The sequence below is a fragment of the Trachypithecus francoisi genome, unplaced genomic scaffold (assembly GCF_009764315.1).
Source record: "Trachypithecus francoisi isolate TF-2019V2 unplaced genomic scaffold, Tfra_2.0 Lachesis_group4, whole genome shotgun sequence".
Lineage (NCBI taxonomy): Eukaryota > Metazoa > Chordata > Mammalia > Primates > Cercopithecidae > Trachypithecus > Trachypithecus francoisi.
Genome location: NW_022681469.1, coordinates 120,599,164 through 120,622,133, shown reverse-complemented (window position 1 = coordinate 120,622,133; position 22,970 = coordinate 120,599,164). Strand labels below are relative to the sequence as shown.

Genomic DNA, 22,970 nt, shown 5'->3' with positions numbered 1-22,970 from the left:
TTTATCCCATGCTTTCTCTGTCTCAGCCTTGGAATTAGACATTGACAAATGCTTTGACACCCAATAACCAGTCATCCCAACTGCTGTGGAAGCACTCTAAAACCAGGCCCTGTGGTAGATGTGATCACCGCTCCCTCTGCACAAGGCCCAGTGTTTGATCATTTATTTGCTCAGTAAATTACTGATTATTCGCTGAAAGAGATTTGTGGCATTTATTCATTGGTTCAGCAAGAATGCACTAAGTGCTTACCACAAGCTAGACCCAGGCTGCTTGTTGAAGATCGAAATTAATCAAACCTGAACCTCACCTCCAAGAGCTCAGAAGCAAGTGGGAAGGAAGACAGGCCAGTCCGTATAGTCAGAACATCGCATGAGGCTGAAACAAAGGCACTAAAGATAATAGTTATCACATTCCAAAAGAGATCCAAGACATGCACAAATGACATAACCAAATAGCTGCCTGAATTATAGCTTAATAACTCCTAAACCTTCCACCCATACCAAGGGTTAAGAGTTGGAAGATTGGGGAGGCCGGGCGCAGTGGCTCATGCCTGTAATCCCAGCACTTTGGGAGGCTGAGGCGGGCGGATCACGGGGTCAGGAGTTCAAGACCAACCTGACCAACATGGTGAAACCCAGCCTCTACTAAAAATGCAAAAAATTAGCCAGGCATGGTGGTGCGCACCTTTAATCCCACCTACTCCAGAGTCTGAGGCAGGAGAATCGCTTGAACTTAGGAAGCAGAGGTTTCAGTGAGCCGGGATTGTGCCACTGCACTCCAGCCCAGGTAATGAGAGCAAAACTCCGTCTCAAAAAAGAAAAAAAAAAGGGTTGGAGATTGGGGATGATTTCTGCAGACAGCTTCTCTGAAGAAAGCTGTACTTAGTCTCAACCGCACCCCAATCCCCACCTCCAAATAGAAGAGACACCTTCTGCCTGACCCAGGCTTGGCATCAGAGACTTCAAGGAAAGGAGACGGGAAAGGGTTTTAGGACTAGCTATTGATGTACTGTAACTCTTACTTCTATCAAGGGTGAGGGCTGCAGGGTGCCTGCTCTTCTACTTGAGCTCGGGGAAGGGGGCTTTGGGGCTTCAACAGAAACCCCCAAATAGATGCTTACTACATATCCTCTCTATTGGAAGATATAAAGGGTTGGGTCTATTTCCTACCCAAGAAAGGTGAAGGTGAGAGATTGGTTAGCTGGTTGCCAGCAGACAACACCTCAGAAAAGATGCTTGCATTAGAAGTCTTCCTGTTCCAGAACATGTCAGGACGAAGCATCCATGTGTGTCTCCCATGGACCAAGTGTGGTTTTAGACCTCATCCAGGAGGGCTGCAGGGAGAGACAGTGGACTTCAGCAGAGAAAAGCTAGAGGCATCCCTGGAAGTGAAGTGGCATCGTTGTCTAGGGTAAATACCCAAGGTTCGTTGTCTCATGGCCACAGAAAACTAGGACACGGACACACCATAGTGAGCTTAAGAACAGAAGTTGAATAGGCGAAAGAAAGAGACAAGCTCTCTCTGCTACCGAGAGAGGGGTCTTGGGGAAATGGGTTGTCACTTCTGCAGTGGAATCCAAGGGGGTTTATAGATGAACTTGAGGTGGTGTCTGATTTACATAGGGCACCAAAGATTGGTTGGACCAGATGTGCCATTTGCATAGGGCGGGAAAAACCTGGCTGCCCCCACCCTCATCTTTTACTGTGCAGATGGACTCTTTGCCTGGCCAGCACCATGTTGCCTGTTGCTTACTGTACACATGGTGACAAAGAAGAGGGAAGATAAGGCCTCCACGTCAAACATACCTGGCCCCAGGTAGCCCTTTTCTATGGGCACAGCTGCCAGCATTGGCCTGTGCAAGTTTCCAGCTTGCTTGTTTATGTTTGCAGCTCAATTTTTCAGGCTGCTTTTTGTTAGAAAAGAAATGATTTGGGGGTTGCTTGTCAAAAGGGAAATTCCACTGAGGACTCTGTTGCCCTTACTATCTGTCTAAATAGTTTCTTTCTATCTCCTGTATCAAAAGTTTAGGGGCCAGATAGAGTGAGAAACGGATCCAAGGAAAATGCACCAAGGGAACTACAGGTGGGAAGGCCTCAGAAATGGAAGACGGGTCTCCAAAGAATCAAAGCATCCACGGAAGTGTCCCCAAAAGGGGGCATCCAAGGCGGAGTATCACCTGATGGTCGTCAAGTTCCAGACACACAGATGATTGTTTCCATTTCACCTCCTCTCCCACTTCATAACCGCTTCCCATCAGGGTCCGAAGGTCCAGGTAGAAAGATCACAGAGGAGGAGGAAGAGACGCAAAAAGAAAAGAGAGGGAACAAAAAACGGCGCCAAGCCTAAATTCTCTGTCTTCACCAGCACAACAGGGAAGCAGGAGGCAAAATCAGCTTTAAATTACGTTGAGAAGTTTGGTTATCACATGAGACTGGGACTCTGTTTTATAACTTAGATTGGCTACAGGAGTTTTCCTTCCCTACAAGTGACCAGAGGAGTCCAGAGGCTTGCCCCTGGCCATGAAAAAACAATCCCCATGTAACCGCCCAGACAGAGCCCGTTCATCTTGCCGGATGCCCAGACAGAGCCGATTTGTCAAAACAGGGGAATTGCAATGCAGAAAGAGTAATTTACACAGAGCCGGCCGTGCGGGAGACCAGAGTTCTTTATTATCAAATCAGTCTCCCCAGAAACTCAGGGATCAGAGTTTTTAAAGATAATTTGTCAGGTATGGGCTTGGAAAGTGGGGAGTGCTGATTGATCCGCACTGACCAATAGATGATTATACGTGATTCCATCTATAGGGGGTCAAAGTGAGTTTTTCTTGCTGTCTTCTGTTCTGAGTGGGATTGCAGAACTGGTTGAGCTGGATTACCCGTCTGGGTGGTGTCAGCTGATCCATCCAGTGCAGAGTCTATAAAAAAGAAAGCACTGATCTTAAGTTTTACAAGAGTGATGTTATCCCCAGGAGCAATTAGGAGAGGTTCAGACTCATAGAGCCCAAGGCTGCACAACCCCTAAACTGTAATTTCTAATCTTGTCGCTGATTTGTTAGTCCTGCAAAGGCAGACGGGTCCCCAGGCAAGAAGGGGGTCTTTTGGGGAAAGGGCCTGTTATCAATTTTGTTTCAGAGTCGCACCATGAACCGAATTCCTTCCCAAAGCTAGTTCGGCCTATGCCCAGGGATGAACAAGGACAGCTCAAAGGTTAGAAGCAAGACGGAGTCGGTTAGGTCTGATCTCTTTCACTGTCATAATTTCCTGTTATCATTTTGCAAAGGCGGTTTCACCCACAGGAGCAGACTTAAGGGGACAGTGAGAGACACATATAGATTTGCTTTATGGTGACAGCCCATGCTTTGTGTTAAACAAATGCTGCTTGAGCAAAGCCATCTAAAACCCCAAGCGGGGAAAACTTCATTTCCTGGTGCTTCCGTGCCCTAATCTGAAAGCAGAAAGAAAGGAAGAATTTAGGATCTGGCTCTTTTTGAGAGTTTTAAGAAGATAATGAAGAATTTGGGAGGCCGACGCGGGCGGACGACTCGAGGCCAGGTCAGGAGTTCAAAACCAGCCTGGCCAACATGGTGAAACCCCATCTCTACTAAAAATACAAAAAAATTAGCTGGGTGTGGTAGCACACGCTTGTAATTCCAGCTACTAGGGAGGCTGAGGCAGGAGAATTGCTGAAATCCACGGGGCAGAGATTGCAGTGAGCCGAGATCACGCCACTGCTACTCCAGCCAGCACAACAGAGCGAGACTCCATCTCAAAAAACAACAGCAACAAGAAAGAAGATAATGAAGAAAAAGGGATATCTATATCTAGACTCTGGGCTAAGCCTCTTTCCCAGGCTGGAATATTTAATCAGTGCCTAAAAACAGAGAAATGCGGTGAGATGCCAGATACAATCAGATGAAAGAAAAGCATTTTTGTCTCAATGGATGTCCTCAGACTAGAAATCTTCATTTATTGCTCAGCTGATAGGGAAGAAAGAACAAAAAGGCCAGACAGAACTCCTGGATTCAATCAGCTCTCTCTTTTGTATTATTTTCTTTTTCTTCAGAAGCACTTTTCACCACCTGGCAATATTTCTCCTTTTAAGCCAGGATTTGTGCTTTTAAAGCTTTATAAAATGTGCAGTTCAGGCTTCATTTTCCTGGCAGGCAGAACTAGTCTGTATTCCCATGGCCCCCAGTCCCCTGCAGCAGTTCTCTCTGGCTGATGTCATCGTGCGGAGAGGCAGTGCCGTCACCTGCCCAGAACACATTCCCTGCAAACCAAGCCAGCAAAAGGCTCGTGGTGAACAGATGTTTCTGTTTAAGGCTGATAGGAAGTGCAGGAACCATTTTTCTCCCCGTCAGTTTTCAAGTGCAAGAAGCAGCTGTGTGCCAGGAACACAGACCTGGATTCTAATGAGGTTTGGGGCTGAGCTGGGCCCCCCCAAGATGGAGGCCCGACCAATAGTAGGATGAGGTTATTCACCAAACCCAGGAGAAAGCAGGTGACGGGCAATTTAAAAAGAGTCTGGAGGAGGAATGTCTTGTTTTCTGGGATGAGGCTGGATTTTTTGTTTGTTTGTTTGCTTGTTTGTTTGCAAGCATCATCAATGGGAATGGTTGACTTAGAGTAATCTCTGCCAGGGATTGTTGTGCAGAGGAGATGAGGGGTTGCTGATTTTTCCATCAATTGTTTGCCGCCCAGAGCACACTCTTGCATTGAACACGGCCCACACTTCCATTTGCAGAACCCTAACCTACAGCTTTTCAGAGACTGTGCCGGCAGGTTGTTGCAAAGTAGCCTGACTGTCAGCCCACGTAATATCGACTAGCTCAGGTTGGCACTCACTGCATTCTGTTATAACCTTGGGACAAACCAGGAGCCCTCACACCTCTACCTGTGACAACACTCCTTCCGGTGAAGTTCCCCAAGCCCCTTGAATTGGCAGAGTCAACACAGGCTTTGCAGAAACACTGGTGTATCCAAACAACCAAATATGACTTCGCACACTCAGATTCTAGCTCACAGGAGTTTCTGCTATGATCCTTATGGTAGCAAGAAAACAAGTTTCTGATGTAGTTTTAGAGTGAGGAAATTAAAACGGAGAAAATTCCTAGCCATTGACTTCAATTTTTCTACAAATTAGAAAAAGACTGCAATTATTCTTTAGATAGAAGGTTATAGAAACAAATCTTTCATTTTATAACGAAAACCCTACAGACATAGAATAAAATCCATCTGGGAAAAAAAAGACATTCATTTAAATTCACTGTAAAATACAACTGCTTAATATTACAAGCTCTCCTATGTGCACATGTGATAAGGGAGGGAGAGTGTACCAGAGAAAATTAAAGACATTGCATTTAGTGAGTGATTAATATGGATCAGAAAGCGTTCATATATATTATCCCATTTCATCTGCACTACAATTCTAAGAGGTCGATATTATTATGCAAATTTTACAGATGCAAAAACTTAGAGAGTTTGAGTAACTTGCCTAAGATAATAAAGCTACTAGGGCTGGGCACGGTGGCTCACGCCTGTAATCCTAGCACTTCTGGAGGCCGAGGTGGGCAGATCACCTGAGGTCGGGAGTTCAAGACCAGCCTAACCAACATGGAGAAACCCCATCTCTACTAAAAATGCAAAATTTGCTGGGCGTGTTGGCACACACCTGTAATCCCAGCTACTTGGGAGGCTGAGGCAGGAGAATCACTTGAACCCAGGAGGCGAACCCAGGAGGCGGAGGTCGCAGTGAACCAAGATCGTACCACTGCACTCCAGCCTGGATGACAGAGCAAAACACCTTCTCGGTAAAAAAAAAAAAAAAAAAAAAAAAAAAAAAAAAAAAAAAAAAAGCAACTAGTAATAGTGAAGTCTGGAGAATTTTTCAATTTAATAAATTTTATAAATCTGCTTCCATGAGTCGTATAATGGGAAATCTGCTTCCATGAGCAATATAAGAGGAAAGGAAACCCTGTATGTATTAGGCAGTATCATGTCTATATCACACATTATATTAGATTTCATACAATACCTTGTGTTATATAAAGTGTGTGTGTACGTGTGTGTGTATAAAACACTGAGAAGGAAATAAAATTTTCCTGCAATACTCAAAAGATAAATACTTTTCTTCTGTGTATATATGTGTGTGTGCACACACATTTAAAATGGAATTGTTAGACCAGGTGCAGTGGCTCACACTTATAATCCCAGCACTTTGGGAGACTGAGGTGGGTGGATCACGAGGTCAGGAGTTTGAGACCAGCCTGGACAACATAGTGAAACCCCATCTCTACTTTAAAAAAAAAAAAAAAATTTAGCCGGATGTGGTGGCGGGCACCTGTAGTTCCAGCTACTCGGGAGGCTGAGGCAGGATAATCACTTGAACCCAAGAGGCAGAGGTTGCAGTGAGCCGAGATCACACCATTGCACTCCAGCCCGGGTGACAGTGCAAGACTCTGTCTCAAAAAAAAATTAAAAAATGGAATTGTTACCAGTGCTGAATCCGTACAGGTCTGTAGCAATCTGAATTCCTGTCTCTTCAGAAGAAAGAATTCGACCAAGGGGCATAAGGGACAGGGAGGGACTTAGGTAAGTTTTAGAGCAGGAATGAGAGTCTGTTAAAAAGTTTTAGAGCAGGAATGAAAGGAAGTACAATTCCCTTGTAAGAGGACAAAACGGGTGACTTGAGAGATCAAGTGTAGTTTGACTTCAGACTTGGGGTTTTATAGGTTGACCTGCTTCTGGAGGGTTGCGTCCCTTCTCCTCTGATTCTTCCCATGGGGTGGGCTGTCCACGTACACAGTGGCTTTCCAGCATCTGGGAGGGACCGCGTGCATGGTGTGTTTCCTGAAATTGGACGCATGCTCACTTGAGGCATTCTTCCCTTACCAGTCAAATGTTCCTAGAGGAAGGTCATATACCAGTGAGACGCCACCATTTTGCCTCTTAGTGAGCATGCTTGAGCCCACTCACCCAACTCCTGAGGTCTTACTGGGAAGTTGATCACTCTGATCACTAGTTTGAGATTTTTCTATCTATTGGGAGACTGCCTTTCCTTGGTGCAGGCTGTGACCAATTATTATTTTAGAGAGAAAGTTTAACAACCACCTGACCACCACCTGATGGTCGCCTGACATTCCTGGTGGGATTGGGGGGCTCTCTCCCCTTCTCACTCCTGTCTGATTACCTACTGGAACAGAATCATACTATACATGCTATTATATCATCTGCATTTTCATTTTACATGCTCTAGTCGTGATCCTCCATCTTCCTATTTTTCATTGTCCCATTATACTCCATTGCATTCTTGTACCAAATTACTTTTAACCATTCCTCTATCAGATAGATTATTTCTAATTTCTGTTATAAACAATGATGTAATGAATATCCTTGGAAATAATATTTGCCTATACCCAAAGTTACTCTTTAGAATAAATTGCTACAAATGAAATTTCTAACTGAAAGAATAAGAACATTTTAAGGCTTTTTTGATAGGTATATTGCAAAATCGTACGTCAAAAAGTTGTACCAGGTTAAATCCGTGTGTACAAGTTCCCATTTCCACAAACTCTTACCAACACTGGCATTGCCTTTCCAAAAAAATGTCATTTTTTTCCCTTTGACACAGAGTCTCACTCTGTTGCCCAGGCTGGAGTGCAATGGTGTGATCCTGGCTCACTGCAACCTCCATCTCCCGGGTTCAAGCAATTCTCCTGCCTCAGCCTCCTGAGTAGCTTGGACTACAGGTGTGCACCACCATGCCTGGCTAGCTTTTGTATTTTTAGTAGAGACAGGGATTCACCATGTTGGCCGGGCTGGTCTTGAACTTCTGAGCTTGTGATCCTCCAGCCTCGGCCTCCCAAAGTGCTGGGATTACAGGAGTGAGCCACCACACCAGGTCCAAAAATGTCAATTTTATAGTAAAAATATACGCCTTGTTGTTTAAATTTATTTATTTACTTACTAGTAATACTGAGCTACTTTGATGTTTCTTGGCAATTTGCATATCGTCTTTTGTGAATTACCGTTTATGCTGATTTTTAACTAGGGCAATCATCTTTTATTGATTTGTAAACGTTGTTGATATATTAAGATCATCACACTTTTTTCCATAATATATGCTGCAAATAGATGTTCCAGCTCATATTAAGCTATTTTTCTCTTTTACAGTGGTAATTTTCCAAACTGCAACTTTAAATGTTTAGTTTGTCAAATGTATCAATCAACCTTTAAATTCCCATCTTTGATTGGAACATTAAAATCAACCCATGTATTATCCTAGCGCTCTTACGAGTTTTTTAAATCTTTAATGCATTCTGAAATTTAATTTTCAAACGGTAATATATTGACTAAAATCATTTATCTCACTTTATAAATACATTAGGTTATTACATATACTTAGGTCTATTTGTGTGTTTTTAGATTCTTCCTTTGATTTCCTTTGTAGGTTTTCATTGTAGGTGTACATTGTGTTTTCATATCCAGTCACTGGAAGCTACTTCTTTCTAGCCGCAAAGCCTACGTTTTTCCAATAGAGCCTATCCAAAGATTTGGGGAGAAGGCTATTACCATGATGGAGCCATTAGAAAAACTCTTATTGTGAAATTACTTCAACTCTTATTATGAAGTTACTTCATAATTTTCACCAGAGCTTGTCCTGGCCAGGAAAGTGAAATGAACAGAAGATTGACTGAACTGCAGATACCAAACTGAGACTATCTTTATGGAGTTGCAAAAGATTCATTCCATCTTGACAACATTAATGGAAATTAATGGAGGACTAGTATTGTGTGCTGAGAACTGTGCTAGATAGTGGAGACATGCGGATGAACAAGACAGAATATGTGAAGCCAGGCGTGGTGGCTCACACCTGTAATCTCAGCACTTTGGGAGGCCAAGGAAGGCGGATCACATGAGGTCAGGAGTTTGAGACCAGCCTGGCCAACATGGCAAAACCCCATTGCTACTAAAAATACAAAAATTATCCAGGGGTGATGGCACATGCCTGTAGTCCCAGCTACTTGGGGGACTTAAGGCAGGAGAATAGCTTGAACCCAGGAGAGGGAGGTGGCAGTGAGCCAAGATCGTACCACTGCACTCCAGCCTGGGCAACAAAGTGAGACTCCATCCCAAAAACAACAACAACAACAACAACAAAGTCACAATATGTGGTTTCCACAAGATCACAGATGAGTGACATGTATATGAAACCAGACACGTGTGTATCTGTACATTTTGCACCTCACCAGGGAACAGAAATAAGTATACTTTATTTTGACGTGGACAGTATTTTCTTTACAGGAATAGCCCATGCCAAGCAATATCCATCTTTGGCTTCATCTTGTCATGTTGTTGAGACAAGTTCTGGGTCCCATATCTGTGTCCATTGCTTCCGACCTCATCTCAGTGGCCATTGCTCTCCCCAGTAACTCCCTGCTGGGACCACCATCCCTGGGCTCAAGGCCAGTCCTGCCTTGACTTCTGATGAAGGAAACACTACCCAAGCTGACCATCCTTTCCTCCTATGGGGTTGCTATTAAATCAGATTCCCTAGGGCTTTCCCCAGGAACAAACAATGCCCCTTTCTAGAAGGCTGTATCTCTGAACAGTACTGATCTATCCTGAGGTCAAATGTCACCACAGCAGACCTTGCCATGCCAAGATCCAGGTCCTGCAGCTGAGGACCTCCAGGTCATCCCATGTATAAAATGCCATTTCCAGACTTTTTTATTTGGTTCTTATACAGACATCATTGGTTGACTAAACCAACCTCCTGTAATTCTGTCCCAAGTCACTTTCTCGTTGATGGATCCATGTTGAATTCTCTGACCCAATGCTGTTGTCAGTGAGTGGCAGATCCAGGAAATAAGGATCCAGGACCTTATTTGAAAGGTCCAGCTCAGGCCAGCCATGGTGGCTTACACCTGTAATCCCAGCACTTTGGAAGGCCAAGACCAGTGGATCACTAGAGGTCAGGAGTTCAAGACCAGCCTAGCCAACATAGTGAAATCTTGTCTCTACTAAAAAATACAAAAATTAGCTGGGCATGGTGGTGTGCACCTGTAGTCCCAGCTACTCAGGGGGCTGAGGCAGGAGAAACACTTGAACCCAGGAGGCAGAGGTTGTGGTGAGCCAAGATCATGCCACTGCACTCCAGCCTGGGTGACAGAGCAACAGAGTGAGACTCCATCTCAAAAAAAAAAAAGAAAGAAAGAAAGAAAGAAAAGAAGAGAAAAAAGGTTTGACTCAGCTAGAAACGCTCTACAGTTCTTCACAACTTTCCCTTCTTCCTGCCTGGAACCTAGATATGGTGGCTGGAATGGTAGCAACTATTTTGTGATGATGAGGCAAGAAGAATGAGTACAAAAGCATACATACTAAGAACAGTAGAGAAGAAGAGTAAGAGCTTGGATCCCCAATATCATTGTTGGGGTCATTATGGGTCACCCACCCCAGACTTCTGAGTGGAGAATATAAACCCCCATTTATTTAAGTTATCATTAATGTAATTTATATTAATATTAGCTGTACAGCCAAACCCATTCCTGATAAGATCCTCCTTCTGGGTTTCAGTAACATGACTGGTTTCTCAGTGTATCTGCCCATCTCCCAGTGCAGGCTAGAGTCTGTCCTACGTTTTTTTAAATTAAGGTAAAATTTCCATAATATAAAATTAATCATTATCCATTTGAATGTGTGTAATTCCTTGCCATTTAGCACATTCACAAAGGTGTGCAAACATCGTATCTATCTAGTTGCCAGATATCCACACCATCCCAAAAGAACATCCTGTATCCATTGCAGTCACTCCCCATATCCCCCATCCCCAGCCCCTGAAAACCACTAGTCGTTTTTCAGGCTCTATGGACTTGCCTATTCTGGACGTTTCACATAAATAGAATCATGTAATGGTGGGTTTCTGTGTCTGGCTTCTTTCACTTAGCATAATGTGTCAAGGTTTACCCACATTGTAGAATGTGTCAGTACTTCATTCCTTTTAACAAGTGAATAATATTCCATTGTATGGATATGCCCGTTGTAGGTCTCCATTCACCCGTTGACGGACGCTGGGGTTGTTTTCACCTTTTGACTATTGTAAATAATTCTGCTATACACGTTTGTGTACATGTTTTTATTTGAACCCCCGTTTTCAGTTATTTGGGGTACGTATTTAGGAGCAGAATTGTTGGGTCATGTGGTAATTCTATACCTTGGTTTTTGAGAATCTGTAGCCTAACTCTCGGCAGCTCATTTCCTGATAATCCTGGAGTGTATCCCCTGAATGCCAATTCACCAACAAGGGTTCTGCTCCCCAGGGTCCAGTCTGCCTAAGGGCTGTGTGTGCTGTTCAGCTAGGTATATCTACCTCTCACTGTGCTCCATCCACAAGTGGTCCACCCAGAACTTCGGCTTCAAGCCCAGAGCTGGCCACAGGCCACTCTCTTGAGCAGTGGTTCCTGTTCCTTTGGACCCCAGTGTCCTACCCCAGGTTATCTATCCCACTCCCTAGGGTACTGAAGAAAGAGGACTTCAGACAGGAGGAAAACCAGAGGCAGATGAATGGATGTGCCAAGCCCTCATGGGTAAGTGGACTCTGGAGGAAGTTTAGGAGCCAGAGTGAGGGTTGGGGAGGGTAAAACTGGAAGACTGTGGAGTCAAGGGAGGGGAAGGGTAGATCCAGGATAAAGCCAAAATGAGGAACCATGTAGAACACCCAGCCAAATTGCCAAACGCACCCTACCCAGAGGAAAGAAGCAAGGAAGAGGCAGAAGGGAGATCGTGGGAGACGCCAGAACTACGTGTCAGAAACTGAACAGATTCCCCAAGGGACTGCGTCCTTTTAGGATTTCTGAGACTCCTAGAGTGGAGTGCACTGCCAGAGGCACCAAAGCAGTCAGACAGCATGGCTTTGTCATGCCCAGAAAAGTGTGCCTCTGAACCTGAAACCATCCTTCAATCCTCCACCTGCACTTAGTCCTTGTTAAATTGTGTCAGAGACTTTAAGAAAGTCCAAATCCCTGTCCATCTTTTCAATGAAAGGCACCCATAAAAGCAGTAATATGTTCCTGCTGTGAGTGGATACGCCAGTGCATTTTTTATATTATAGATACAAGACTTCCAGGCATAGATCTTTGCTTTCTGCGATCCGTAAGTGCTCAGAGTGCTAAAATCTAGAAAAGGTTACACACATGGACATATTATCTCAAAGTGATGGAAAATGAAAAATCCAAAGTTTCATCTTCTCATTGTTTCCAAGGAGACTCACCGTTTCCATATCCCAGGATTCTATGACTCAAGAGAAACAGACACACACTTCCCCCTCCCCCATAAAGAAATACAGCTCATCCTTCATACGGAAGAGGATTTGAGGTCTACGTGCTCCACTTCTTGGAGTAACAGAATCACAGAGCAGGAAGCACCTGGGTAAGCAACCTGGTCCATCAACCACTTCGCAAATTGGAAAGCTGGCCCTGCAAAGTTAGGTGACTGTCAACGTTGGGCAGGGATGACAGCTTGGGTCTTATCACAACATAGTGTCTCCCTCCTTGCAGTTCCCAAGGACAGAAATTGATCATTGCACACCAATCAACCACAGGATCCCACTTTTGCCTTTGTTTGCAAGACAGCTGCCAAAATGGTTTGACAGTTCCATACAGAGAGCCCATGTCTCCCCATGGGAGCTCTGATTTTCTTCCTGTCAGTATAATGACCCATCTTACTCAGAGCTGTCCATCTGGCTGTGGGTGCTTGTGAGAACGTGGGAGACCAGCCACTCCAATTCTGAGGCTTAAAGCCCATAGGTTGAGGCTGTAACAAAAATAACACAAATAGCTACTATTCAGAGAGTGCTGCCCTTGTGCCTGGCAAGTTACAGAAACTGACCTCTATCAATCTTCACAATGACCCTGGCAGTAGATATGACCATTAGTCTCACTTGTTGTCTGAAGAAACTGAGGCACGCAGGAGGAAACGCTTGCTCTGTGCTACGTTATTAACAAACAGCAGAGCCCTCTAGTCTCTAGAACCCATGTCCTCAGACACTGCAGAACCTGGTTCCTATCCTAGGGCAGATACAGAGGGGAGTGGGTGTTTAAAAGAGGTAGGGTTGGGCCGGATGCAGTGGCTCACGCCTGCAATCTCAGTACTTTGGGAGGCCGAGGAGGGCGAATCACAAGGTCAGGAGTTCGAGACCAGCCTGGTCAACATGTTGAAACTCCGTCTCTACCAAAAATACAAAAAAAATTGGCTGGGAGTACTGGCAGGTGCCTATAATCCCAGCTACTCGGGAGGCTGAGGCAGGAGAATCGCTTGAACCCGGGAGGCGGAAGTTGCAGTGAGCTGAGATCGCGCCACTGCACTACAGCCTGGGTGACAAAGGAAGACTTCGTCTCAAAAAAAAAAAAAAAACAAGGTAAGGTTGGCAGTGAATGACTGAAGCACATGTGGAATGAGAGCTACACTTAATACTAAGTTCAAGGCAGAAACACACCTAACATTAAGTTAAAGACATGTGCACAGGTCTCCAGGCCAATCTTCCCCTCTTCCTCCCCCTTTGCAACTTCCAAGTGCCTGATTGAGCAGAAGAGTCAGAGGCTTATTTAAATTTAAAGAGTCCCATGTGGTTTGTGGGCACCCTACATTTCCTTGCCAAGCTTAGATAGTATTGCAAACCACTCCAAAGCCTTTTTTTTTTTTTTTTTTTTTTGAGATAGAGTCTCGCTCTGTTGTTCAGGCTGGAGTGCAGTGGTGCGATCTTGGCTCACTGAAGCCTCTGCCTCCCCGGTTCAAATGATTTTCCTGCCTCAGCCTCCTGAGTAGCTGGGAGTACAGGTGCACACCACCACGCCTGGCTAATTTTTGTATTTTTAGTAGAGACAGAGTTTCACCTTGTTGGTCAGGCTGGCCTCAAACTCCCCACCTCGTGATCCACTGGTCTTGGCCTCACACACCTCAAAGCCTTTTAAGCGACTTCCTACAACAGGAAGTCTCATCTTAGGAAAATCTAGATGTAAATCCAACCAGATATTAAGACAAAACAGGTTGCATGCTGCATGGAGTGAGATTCTGACATTATCTTCCAATTCTCTCTCAGTTGAGAAGACATGAAAACTCCCCAGTGGCTCACGCCTATAATCCCAGCACTTTGGGAGGCTGAGATGGGCAGATCACGAGGTCAGGAGATCAAGACCATCCTGACTAACACGGTGAAACCCCGTCTCTACTAAAAATACAAAAAAATTAGCCGGGCGTGGTGGCAGGTGCCTGCAGTCCCAGCTACTCGGGGAGGCTGAGGCAGGAGAATGGTGTGAACCCGGGAGGCGGGTTCTGTGGCTTCTGTGGCTGAGAATTCAAGAGAATAAAACTGGCATCTGATGCAAAGCCTTTCTCTGTATGTATCTACAGAGACAAATATCAGGTGTTAAAATAAGAGGTCTTTGTATGTCATATAAATTTGACAATGAACCAACAGTGATTGAATGTAGAATCTCAAATTAATGGTTTGGGATATGGACTCTGTATATTCTGACAATAATGGGTCAGATATCCTGCCTGAGGCTCCATAAATGCAGTGGCGGCGTTGAGAATGCAATTCCTGGTTATTTTCTGTTTCATCTGCAAAGCATTTAAGTATTAAGGAGGTTCACACTGGCAATTCCATTTCCCTTTGGAAGAGAATTGCAAGCCAGTCTGGGTTGTGGGTTCCTTTCTTGTTTCTGGAATTTATGATGATTTGCAAAGTCATCTGACATCTTTACTTAGCTCTGGGCTCAAAATAAACTCACCGTCCCTGCTCTTACGATCACCCCTCCCTCCCCAATATCACTCCTCTCTCTCTTTCTGCAGGTTCTTTTTCCTTCAGCTTATTAACACACTCCCATCTCTCTCGTCTTAAAAAGTATAAATAATGCCTCCCTTAATCTCAAGTAACTGTTAAGTTCAATTAACACTAACCAAACTAGACTCAGCCAAGGGGGAGCAGAAACCAGCTTCATGGATTCTCTTATGATTCCTTCCAGCCATTCTCCGGAACCAGCCTCCCTGTCCAAGATAATTTTCTGCAGGGTGGAAACGTTCTATGTCTACACTGGCCAGTAGGGTAGCCACTAGCCACGTATAACTTTCAAGCACTTGACATGCGGCTAATGAGACACAGAACCTGAGTCTTTCATTGTATTTGACTTCCACTAATTTAAATTTAAATAGTCCCATTTGGCTTGTGGCTACCGTCTGGGTCCTTGCCAACTTGGATGTCACTGCAGTTCCCTCCATGGCCTTACTTCTGTCACTTCCAGTAACTTAAAGTCTTGTGTTAGGAATTCAAATGTCTTGGATGGGGTGCGGTGGCTCGTGCCTGTAATCTCAGCACCTTGGGAGGCAAAGGCAGGTGGATCACCTAAGGTCAGGAGTTCGAGACTAGCCTGGCCAACATAGCAAAATCCTTTCTCTACTAAAAATACAAAAATTAGCCGGGCATGGTGGCGGGCACCTGTAATCCCAGCTACTCAGGAGGCTGAGGCAGGAGAATCGTTTGAACCCTGGAGGTGGTGGATGCAGTGAGCTGAGATCGCACCACTGCACTCCAGTCTGGGCGACAAAGCAAGACTCCATCTCGAAAAAACATAAAAAATAAGGAATTAAAATGTCTTGTCTAATAGCCAGTCACATAATTGCAGGCAGGTCTGGGGTGATATCAACACTCCGCAATGTTACCCACTTAGAATCCCTCCTCTCTGCCCACCCAGGCAGTTTTCTGGAGTGAGTGGAGTGTATTTGGGTGGCAGTAAGGGACATCTTCTTCTTATCTCCTATTCCACCTCCTTCTCTCTTTTCCAGCTTTGCTTCTTATCCTTCCAGGGTCAGCACAGTGGAGGAAGGAGAGGGCTGCCATCCCAGGTTCCCATGGACCACTGCAAGGGTGACCCGGTCTCAGGCCCTTTCGATCAGGGGACACATTTCCCAGAACACTCCCTGACACCTGGTGTAGGTTCCCAGGTTCACAAATAAGAACATGCCTGTTGTAAAGGATAGCTGGTGCCACCCCACAGCCTTTGGGTGCCGAAGACTGGAAGTGGAACCATGGTCAGAGCCAAGACCGGTAAGTGCCATTGCATGGGTTCAGGCATATGGCTCAGCCCAGGGGTGATGGTGGACCATTGGTCGTCCAGATCCCTGAACTCAACTCATCTTGCATCAGATAGGAGGGAGCATCATCACAAATCATCATGGCAACACCAACCTGACAGCCCAAACCTCATGAAAGAAACTCTGCACCAACTAGCAAGAGTGATCTGTGTGCCAGGTTGCCCCCCTGGGCCTGGCCACAGGACCTCAAAGTCACATCACAGGTAGAATTCTTGGAGCTACTCCAGGCATCTTGTCAATGCCACATGTGAAATAGAGGGTCAAAAACATCCTAAGGAGAAGAAACAGGGTCTGGAATCCATGTAAGACCCAGTCTGAACTTTGATGTCCCACTTGGATGGCACTGCTGGCCTTGGCCAGGTCCAACCACAGAAAAGAGGCTTAGATAATGTCCAGTAAGACTCTTTCCATGGCTGGAATCACTGGAACCAGGTCTGGGCTCGAGGCACCTTGCTCAAAGGGCACAGCTAGCTCCAGACAGACCCTCGTACTGGAGAGACTTAGGATATTATGAGGCTGACTCTCTGAAGCTTGAGGTCCTCTGAGACACAGGGCTCAGGACAGGGAGCTGGCTCACCTGGGTCTGAAGGCCGTGTTGCTCTCTGCCCTGCAGGAGCCCTAAACAACAGGGTGCAGGGAACAGCGTCGGGAAGAGAGATGCTGGAGAAAAGTGAGAGCCCCATTCCATTCACAGGCTGCTGCTATTGGGCTGGAAAAATGAATGAGAAGAAAAGACACAAAAGTTAATTGAGTACTGCGGTAAAGCTCCTGGCTGTGCCTTCTGTCGTGACTGGGGTCCACTTGGTGGATGCACTTCTGGCAGCCACTTGTGTGAGTTCTTCAGAGACTTCTGATGGAGATCTCCAAGGTTTCTCCCTTTGCTAATGGAGGCCACCCACTTCCCTGCCAGCCTCTTTTTTCTGCCCCTCTGCCCGTGCTCTGGTGGGGCTTTTGTGCTCTTTTCCCTGGGATCTCTTTTCCCAAGCAGGTCTTTGCCTCACCTCAAATCCTTTCAAGGTGGTGCCAGCCCAGCTATCCTCTCCAAGTCCCCTTGGCCTGTAGGGAGCATGTACCCTTGTCCTGTAGCTAAGGGACAGGCAGCTTACACCAACTGTAGGCTTTGTGTCTCACTGCATTTCCATCTTCCTGAAAATCTGGGGGACACTGTTTCCCCATACTTTTCTGCTCTGTTCTTGAAGCAGTTGGAGAAGCTCTCAGCCAGAGAGTCAGGTGGCAGTCTCCCCGTCTGGCAAGTACCCCACTCCCTACAGAGGGTGATCTCAGGGACCCTCAAATGCCTTAAATTTAGAGATGGAGATGAGAGGAGCACACCCTGCAAAAGTTGAAAAAAAGCCAGCCCAAGAGCACTGTATCCCAAGATGGGTGATGGTCTTGTAATAACCATCTTGTTCTTGCCCACTGCACAGGTATAGCCAATTCACTGAGACAACAGTGTTGCGGTAGAGAAAAGGTTTAATAAATGCAGAGCTAGCCAAGGGGAAGACGAGAGTTTATTACTCAAATCAGCTTCCAAAAACATTTGGAGACTGGAGTTTTTTTAAAGGATAATTTGGCAGGCATGGTGTTAGGAAACTGGGAATGCTGATTGGTTGGGTCAGGGATGAAACTATAGGAGGTTGGAACTGTCTTCTTGTGCTGAGTCATTGCCTGGGTTGGATCACAAGACCAGTTGAGCCAGTTTTCTGCTACAGGCCACCAGTCCAGGTGGTGCCAGCTGATCAGAATGGAAGATCTGAAAGACATCTCAAATACCAATGTTAACTTTTACAATAGCGTTGTTATCTATAAGAGCAATTTGTGGAGATTGTGGGTCTTGTGACCTCTGGTTCCATAATTCTAATCATGTGGTAATTTGTTAGTTTTACAAAGGCATTTTCAGTCCCCAAGCAAGGAAGGGGCTTGTTTCAGGAAGGGGTTGTAATCATCTTTGTTTTAAAATTAAACTAAAAACTAAATTCCTCCCATAGTTATCTTGGCATACACCCAGGAATAGGCAAGGACAGCTCGGAGGTTAAAACCAAGATAGAGTCAGTTAGGCCAGATTTCTTTCACTGTCATAATTTTTGCAAAGGTAGTTTCAGTCTCAAAGCCTTTGAGCCGGGCTGGACCACCATTCACAATTCCTGCAGAGGCAGCTCCAGCAGTTCTATTTGGAAGCATTGTTCAAGGTCTGAACTGACTCCCCCGCTCCCCCAGACTTTTAATAATTGTACACATTTGTTGAGTGCCTGCTAACCAGATGTCCCTTGCAGAATGCTTTGTAAGGATTGCTCCATTCAATGCTCCATTTAGCCCTTGAGATAGATATTGCTGCAAATTCCTTTACAGATGACCATAGAATACTCCAAGGGGTTGCATAGCTAATAAAAGACTGAACCCGGCAGTCTATGCCCTCAAACCACTGCACTCAGCTTCTTGGAAGAGGCTCCTTTTGCCCCGTAGGAGTCAAATAATTAATCTTACAGTAAATGGTTCAATACCCCTCTTCCCCTCCTCTCCCTTATGGTCAACAGCCTCTTATTCACTGCTCAACTTTCCATGTCTACTATCATGTTGCTTACATAGTAGGTGATCAGTCAGTATTTATGGAATTAATGAATGGAGAATTTCTAAGGAAAATGGGAGAGAAGTTTGGCTTTGCCTTGAACCACCTCCACACACACAATCAAATGGGCCAATTATCTCAGTTATAAGAATTTATAACCTAGAGTCAAATGGGCACAGTTCAAAAAGAGGAAACTCAGAAAAATGAAATGTGAAGACTCTTGTCTTTTTTTATTATTATTATACTTTATATTCTAGGGTACATGTGCACAACGTACAGGTTTGTTACATATCTATACATGTGCCATATTGGTGTGCTGCACCCATTAACTTGTCATTTACATTAGGTATATCTCCTAATGCTATCCCTCCTCCCTCCTCCCATCCCACAACAGGCCCTGGTGTGTGATGTTCCCCTTCCTGTATCCAAGTGTTCTTATTGTTCAGTTCCCACCTATGAGTGAGAACATGTAGTGTTTGGTTTTCTGTTCTTGCAATAGTTTGCTGAGAATGATGCTTTCCAGCTGCATCCATGTCCCTACAAAGGACATTAACTCATCCTTTTTTATGGCTGCATAGTATTCCATGGTGTATATGTGCCACATTTTCTTAATCCAGTCTGTCACTGATGGACATTTGGGTTGGTTCCAAGTCTTTGCTATTGTGAATAGTGCCGCAATAAACATATATGTGCATGTGGAAGACTCCTGTCTTACAAATGGCATCTGTAATTGGCTCCATCCTAAATTGCTGTGTGCCTCTTGGCAAGTCAGCTACCCTCTCTGCTCCTGAATTTCCTAATCTGTAAAATGCGTGGGTTATTCTGAGTATATCAAAAGACTCTCTCAGAAAAAAAAAAAAAAAAAAAGGCCGGGCATGGTGGCTCAAGCCTGTAATCCCAGCACTTTGGGAGGCCAAGACAGGCAGATCACAAGGTCAGGAGACCATCCTGGCTAATACGGTGAAACCCTGTCTCTACTTAAAAATACAAAAAACTAGCCGGGCGACGAGGCGGGCGCCTGTAGTCCCAGCTACTCGGGAGGCTGAGGCAGGAGAATGGCGTAAACCCGGGAGGCGGAGCTTGCAGTGAGCTGAGATCCGGCCACTGCACTCCAGCCTGGGTGGCAGAGCAAGACTCCGTCTCAAAAAAAAAAAAAAAAAAAGACTCTCTCAGCCCTGAAAATGCTATGAATTCGTAATAATGTAGTTCTAATAAGAATCAGATTCATGGGTAGTCTGACATGTAGGCAAAATTGGTAACAGCCTATGTGACCAATGAGATCTCTCAACCATGTAATATGACCACCCCTTAAAGATCTCTATCTATTCTCTTCCATTCCTCCACAATCTAGCCTAAGTTAGCTCTGAGCTCAGCGTTGAGGGCTCAGGACTCAGCGCTGCCCTCTTGCTAGGAATCTGTGAGTTCCTAAGGTTGTCAGAGGAGGAGTGCCTGGCCAGGCAAGTGGAATGATGCGGCCAGAGCATTGGAGTGAACAAAGGGCCTTTCAAAGTGTCGGAGGGGTGTAGCTCATGGGAAATAGCGCTTCATTCTCTTTAATCTTCCTGCTTCTTTCCCAGAAAGGTAGTGCCTTTCAGAGGTTCAGAATATGTGTTTCATATAATAAAATCTGTCGTCTAATAAACGCTACTTTCTTCAAAAATTATCATCATTAGAAGCAACAGCATTTATTCAACATGGCTGTTATGAAATGGGCTGAAAACAGGAAAGGCAATGTCAGATCAATGCCATCCACACAGCCTGAAGATTTTGCCATGTGTTTTGCAAACTAGTGCAAAAGCAGAAGTGTTTAGACTGCGACTACACAGAGACCCATTGTCCTGGCTAAAACCCAGGGGCTTGAGTCAGGAGCAGTGGCTCACACCTATAATCCCAGCACTTTGTGGGGCTGAGATAGGCAGATTGCCTGAGCCCAAGAGTTCAAACCCAGCTTGGGCAACATTGAGAAACCCTCTCTTTACAAAAAATATTTAAAAATTAGCCGGGCGTGGTAGTACTCACCTGTAGCTCCAGCTACTCAAGAGGGTGAGGCAGGAGGATCACTTGAGCCCAGGAAGTCAAGGCTACAGTGAGCTGTGATCGCATCACTGCACTCTAGCCTGAGCAACAGAGTGAGACTCTGTCTCAAAAAGAAAAAAAAAAAACGAAACGAAAAAACAAAAAACCTAGGGGCTTCAGCTAATTTGAGATGAGCTACTGCTTACCGGATGTATCACATGCCTTCCCCGTTTATCTCCATCAAGGTATTCAGTTCCCGTTTCAGAGTGCAACAGGCTTCCTGCACTGCTGCAAGAAAATAACCACAACCTTGTCCCACTGCCCATGTCCTGATGGCAATGAACGCTTCCTTCAGCTTTACCCATTGTCACCTTGGCCTTGTTCAAAATATCAAATCATTGTGTCTTACTTATTCCAAGTCTTGTGTTAATAATAAGGAATGATTACCCAGCAAAAATGAAGCACTCATTTCTTCCCTTAAGTCTGCGACGACTTTGGGTCTGGAATCGCAAAGGTCAGCCGTGTTGTCCCCAGAGTTTAGAGATGATATGCTCACAAAAATTGCAGCCCTACTCAATAAGAGTGAGTAAAACAACTTCTGCATAGTCTTGTGGGAACACAGGAGAGTTAGCAACTGATCCCGCATTGGGGAGAACGCAGAAGTCTCCTTGGAGGAGGAAACATCTGGGCAGTGTCCTGATGTGGACAGGGTGGGGAAGGTTATTCTGGGAGAAGGACACAGCTTAGGGAGAAGCACAGAGTCATCACAGCAGCAGGTTCATCAGAAGAAACACAAGTTTCTTCTAGTTCCTGTGTGGCTAGAGCATGGAAGGATAGAAGAGAATGGATAGAGATCTTTAAGTGGGTGGGCATATTATGTAGTTGAGGGATCTCATTGGTCACGTGAAAAGTTACCAATACTGCCTGCATGTCATGCTAGATACAAATCTGATTCCTATTAGAACTACACTGTTATGAATTTATAGCGTTCTTAGGGCTGAGATAGTTTTTTTGATAGAAACAGAACGACCAACGCAGTTTACAAATTAGGAAATTTAGGAATAGAGAGGGTAAGCAGCTTGCCAAGAGGTCACACAGCAATTTAGGATGGAGCCAGTGATCTTGTGTTGGTGGCTTAGTAACTCGGGGTTCATAGAGCAGAAACACATGTAGCTCAGATCCTTAATTAGAAGATGGTTGGACATAAAAGTTATGCTCCCAAGTATAAACTAAACTGTGGCATCTCTGAGTGGCATCATTATGACTGGTTTTTATCATATTTTTATACTTTTCTGTATTTGCCAAAAAGTCATACAATGAGTATGCGTTACTTCTACAGCCAAAAAGTACATGGTTTTAAGAGAAGAAAGTAAGTCTTGTTAGGACTTGAGCCTGTAAGAGCAGTGTGAACAAGGGGAGAAGAGAAAACACGTTTAGTGAACAAGCTTCCATGAGGCAGGATCACAGTTAGGGAACAAGGAGGGAAGCGTGCTAAGAAGGAAATCATGACTTCTTCCAAATTTGTCTGATACTATCCAGCCATGCATCTTTTACGTAGGTGTGAGCACCCTGGGGGTACATATTTGCAGCCTCCATAAACATTTCCTTTGGAGTGTCACGGGTTCCCCTAGGCAACCTTTCGAAGGGTTCCCTGCTGCCCATGAGCAGGCGATCCATGCCTGCCTTAACTATTCTTCCATATTGGACTTGTCACCCGCTTCAAATGTAGCAAAAATAAGGCTTCCATGAATCTCTTTACAGGTCAACGCAATTCTTCGGAATCAGGTAGTGGAAGTGAGAATTTGTGCTGAGGATAAATAGAATCAACCCCAAAGGAGGCAGAGAATGGATGTTTTTAACACTCTTCATACCTATCGCCGAATTGCTTTTGTGCACAGAGTGTTTCCCTGGGGAATGTGGTTTGAACTGTTGCTCTTTTTCATGGCAACTGGCTTGGATTTCAGTTCTAGCTCTGTCATCCCGGACAGAGTCCCCTTTCTTCTATGTCCCTCAATTTCCAAGAAGAGGGGGATGGTTTTGCAGCTACAATGTTTATTTCTAGGCTCTTTGACTAATAAATCTGGGATCAAAAGAGTCTATGCTATTATTTTGAGGGATTATACTTGAAAACAGGATTTATTTTCAGCCTCCCTTCTCTGGTTTCCTTTTTTCAAGGTGAAACCAGGCAGGAGAGGAATCTATACGGCTTGTCTCCCTCACATCTGCACACAAATCTCATTTT

The 22,970-nt window shown here is 44.9% G+C and overlaps 1 long non-coding RNA gene across 1 annotated transcript in view; it reads right to left on the bottom strand.

Moving 5' to 3' along the window:
• Positions 1-2,583: 2,583 nt before the first annotated feature.
• The window catches only part of LOC117072563, an 88,365-nt gene continuing 67,978 nt past the window's right edge, over positions 2,584-22,970 (bottom strand). The window contains exons 4-5 of the long non-coding RNA XR_004432857.1: positions 16,724-16,855; positions 2,584-2,915 (exon numbers count right to left, since the gene is read on the bottom strand). This is a non-coding gene — a long non-coding RNA (uncharacterized LOC117072563). The remainder of the gene's footprint in view (positions 2,916-16,723; positions 16,856-22,970) is intronic.